Here is a 4,005-nt window from a genome sequence, read left to right as displayed (position 1 = left end):
ATTGAACACACTATACTATTGCACAACAAGTGAACTCTGTTGTTTTACCTGAAGTGCATGGTAGTGACAGTTTATCACATGTCAATAGTTATATATAGCCTGGGCCTAACAATTAGTTCAAGACTTTATTATTCCCTTTCTTTATGCTATCACAAGCAAAAGAAACTGAATGCTTGCCATCAATATCACAACTACCAATCTAACTGACAAATTCTTTAAGCTTCTAGCTTCTATTATAGATATCTTTTTAGGCTTATTAGCTATCATCACACTCTGCTATAGACATCAATCAATCACAGCTTAGGTAGTCAGGCACTACCAATTCTTCATGCAAATCCAACAGATACTTTAAAATGTCACCTCCAATCACCCTCTCCAAGATGTCTCCTCCTCTGCCTGAGCCTCCTTTCAGTCCCAAACAGGAATCATACCTGAAGCTGAGCCTAGTGGAATGAATGAAAGAGGTGCTCAAAAAGAAGAACAATAAGGAACAGATAGACTCACTCAAGGCCTCAGTTGAGACAATAAGCATTGTGGCATCACAGGATTCTGAAACCCATTCAACATCCCACTACAAGTGCTATAGGTTCCACCCTCAGTTTCTAACAGAGAAGACCAGAACTTCCCTAACAACTTCTTTGAGGAGTCACCATCCTCCAACTCTTTCACTGCCTCTCATGAGCCTGATATTGGAGACCATGCCCAAGACTCTATTAATAAAGTTGCAAGATTTGCAGGGAGAGACTCCAGGTATGTCACCTCAGATGAAAGTCCCATTCCCTCAGACCACAGCCCCATCTCCTCAAGCTCCAGCCCCTACTGAGACATATCATCTGATGACTACAGAGAGTCAGGTGCCCACTACTCAGCTAGAATGGAGGTCGAGCAGTGGAAAAGGGAAGGGTATGATCTGAGCAAGGAGGAGCAGGAGCAAATTGAGTGAGAGGCCAGCTAGCATGAGCAGAAGGCCAACAACTTCTATTATGAGCAGCAGCAATGACACAAGGCACAGAAAGAGCAAGCTGCAGAGTGGAGACCTGCCCCACTAGAAGCCTACAGACTATATGAGGGGGCAGACAGAGACTTATACTATGAAGGAGAGGAGGGAGAGTTTCTCAGCATCAATGCAGAGAAAGCTGAATGAACCAGAATTGCAGATGCTCTCTCCTTTAGCCCTACTAGTACTGGACTTAGAGAGTGAGACTCTGATAATGGGGATGACCTATGGGCCTCCAACCAATGGGCTAATGCCAAGGTCTATGATGCAAATGAAGCAGGGAACCTTGATGATGACTATGAACTTCTGCCTCTCACATATGAAGAAAGCACTGGAAGTAGCAGGACCCTCTCCTCAAATGCCAGCTCAATCCTTGGGGAGTATAGAATTCAGGTTTCTCTGAGAGCCAGAATCTCAGATAGAGCCCTCTGATGATTCCTTTGAGGATGTATCACTATCTTCTTCCTCAACTGTGACTTCTACTGAGACTTCCACAGATATAGCACAGCAGTAGAGAGAGAAGCAGAAAGAAAAAAAGAGCAATGAAGGCCAGAGTCTTCTCAACCCTGACAACAGCTCTCCCCTAGACCAGAAACCAGTAGGGAGCTCACCAGTGATAATACAGGGACCAGAGTCAACTGTCTATGACCTATCCAACAACTTCCTCAAAGCTGAGGAGACAGACAGCAAGGAGGTTGAGGACAACAAGAAGAGTGATAGGAATGATGAAGATGTTCCTGTCAAGATTGATGCATGGATAGAGTATGGGGACCTAAATGAGAAAGCACTTGAGCAGAAGGTACAGCACCATGGGCAACAAGAATTCAAGGTGTTATATAGGGAAGAAACCAGCCTCCTCTGGAGGGAGCTCAGCTGGTTAATGACTCTCTTGGGCAGAAAGTATTCACATGCAACTGACAATGAAAAAAGACATATAATGCAATATGTGGCTACTGACTATGCTATTTATATTTATAACAGGAATCATTCCAAAGATCAGCTAAAGGATCTACCACTATACTAATATGAGATACAACCAATGCTGAACACACTGGCAGAATCACCATGATGGGCCACATACATGGTGCCCTCACTCTAAACTACCAGCTCTAAACCATTCCTATTGACTCTATCTAGCTGAGAAGCTGCCATATGGGCTATACATCCAAAAGTCCAACAACCCCTCTAACTGGTCAGATTCTGAAATCCATGGACCCAATCTGACAGCTGACTTCTTGCTAGGGCAGGGCAAGCATTGACTGAACTCACACCAACCAGGAATGACCCCAAAGCCACCAGACTAGGCTTCATGATCTGGAATGGGCAGATTGTACAAATTGAGGCAGTACCTGAAGAAAGTCTGATAGCTGATGATAATTCACTACAGTCCTTCTCTGAGCTGCCAGCAGAATAAAAATAACTGCTGTTTGATAAATACCCAAATCTGATGGGAGCATTACCATTAAATGCTGCCATGCTCCAATGCAAATCCAATCTTCTTTGCATCCTCCACCCCTTCAAGAATGCATCTGATGATATTGATCACTTTCTTATAGACTGTGAACAATATTTTGAGATATACACTGCATACCTCAGATCTGACATGAACAAGGTCATGTTCACTGCCTCTTACTTTAAAAGCAAAGCAAAACGATGGTGGATCTTGATCTCCCCAACTCTACACTCTAACACCTGACAATATTATTGATATCTGTCTTGGCCTGTCTTTAAACAGATAGTCTGAGACAATTTGTAGACCCTGCCATTCAAGAGGTACATAAGAACAAGATGAAGGAGTATCAAATGGGGGGTAAGATTGCTAGCAAATACTTCAATGAACTAGAGTGACTCAGGATGTTAGCCAGAGTATGAGACAGCACCAATAAAGACAGGCAAATGGTCAAGTACCTCAAAATTGGGGTGCCCCTATTGTATATTAGCATGATTTCAGACATCAGCATCAATATTCTGAAAGGGTATGAAGCATGAAAGACTAGGATCATTGAGATGAACAAGGAATGGATGCAGCAGAAGGTGATCAGGGCAGGGAACCTGGTAGAGCAAAAGAAGCCTCAAACCAGGAATAAGAAGAATACTGGAGGATGATCCTCAGGGCCTATTTCAACCATGACTACAGCAACCCTATCATACATGGTGCAGAAAACCAGCACTAGAACCATATACACTGGCAGTGGAAAGCCAATAGATATAGACCAGATGAAGAAAGAAGGAAAGTGCTTTAACTGCAGACAGAAGGGTCATATGTCATGGGACTGCCCAAAGAAGAAACAAATATGGGAAGACATCAGGGCTCAGATCACAGAGCTACAGAAGGAAGCTGACAGAATGAATGGCCCAGGAACAGGACAGGAGGAGGAAAAAGGCAAGGCCAATGAGTGAGTGATTCCACTTGGTTGGCCAAAGGAATTAGTGGTATGTCCCCAATAACTGCTGGTTGGACTCATATACATTCCATAGATATGAATATTTATGAGCATTCAAATATATCCTGAGTTATTCCCATCACCACATCCAAAGAATCACAAACCCCAAAGACTCAAGCACCTATGGGCTGAACAAGGAGAGAGACTCTCATCACATGGCTAAAACCCTTCAATACTGAATGGACATGGTGGGCAGTAAAAGAAGCTCAAGGGTCAGAAGAGGCTATCACCATGCTATGAAGCTGAATCCATCCTAGCCAAACCAATAAAGCAATAGAGGAATTGATTGATGGATTAAGAAAGGAGGAGTGAGAGAAGGCCCTCAAATGGCTGGATGAGTTGTGAGACCTGAAAAAGTATATCCAGAGGCAAAAGGGATCAGGATGAGATCTCATCATCAAGGCACAAATTCAGACCCTCACAAATCAGTCCACCTTCACAGTCACCACTCTAATTGACAGTGGTTGCACTGGTAGCTTTATCAACTGAGCTTTTGTCAACAAGCATCACCTTCTGACTAAAGCCATGGCTGCTCCAATTCCAGTGTATGATGCAGACAGGACC

Source organism: Guyanagaster necrorhizus, assembly GCF_019112545.1.
Source record: "Guyanagaster necrorhizus MCA 3950 unplaced genomic scaffold BT62scaffold_50, whole genome shotgun sequence".
NCBI lineage: Eukaryota > Fungi > Basidiomycota > Agaricomycetes > Agaricales > Physalacriaceae > Guyanagaster > Guyanagaster necrorhizus.
Note: the sequence above shows the minus strand (reverse complement) of the source record.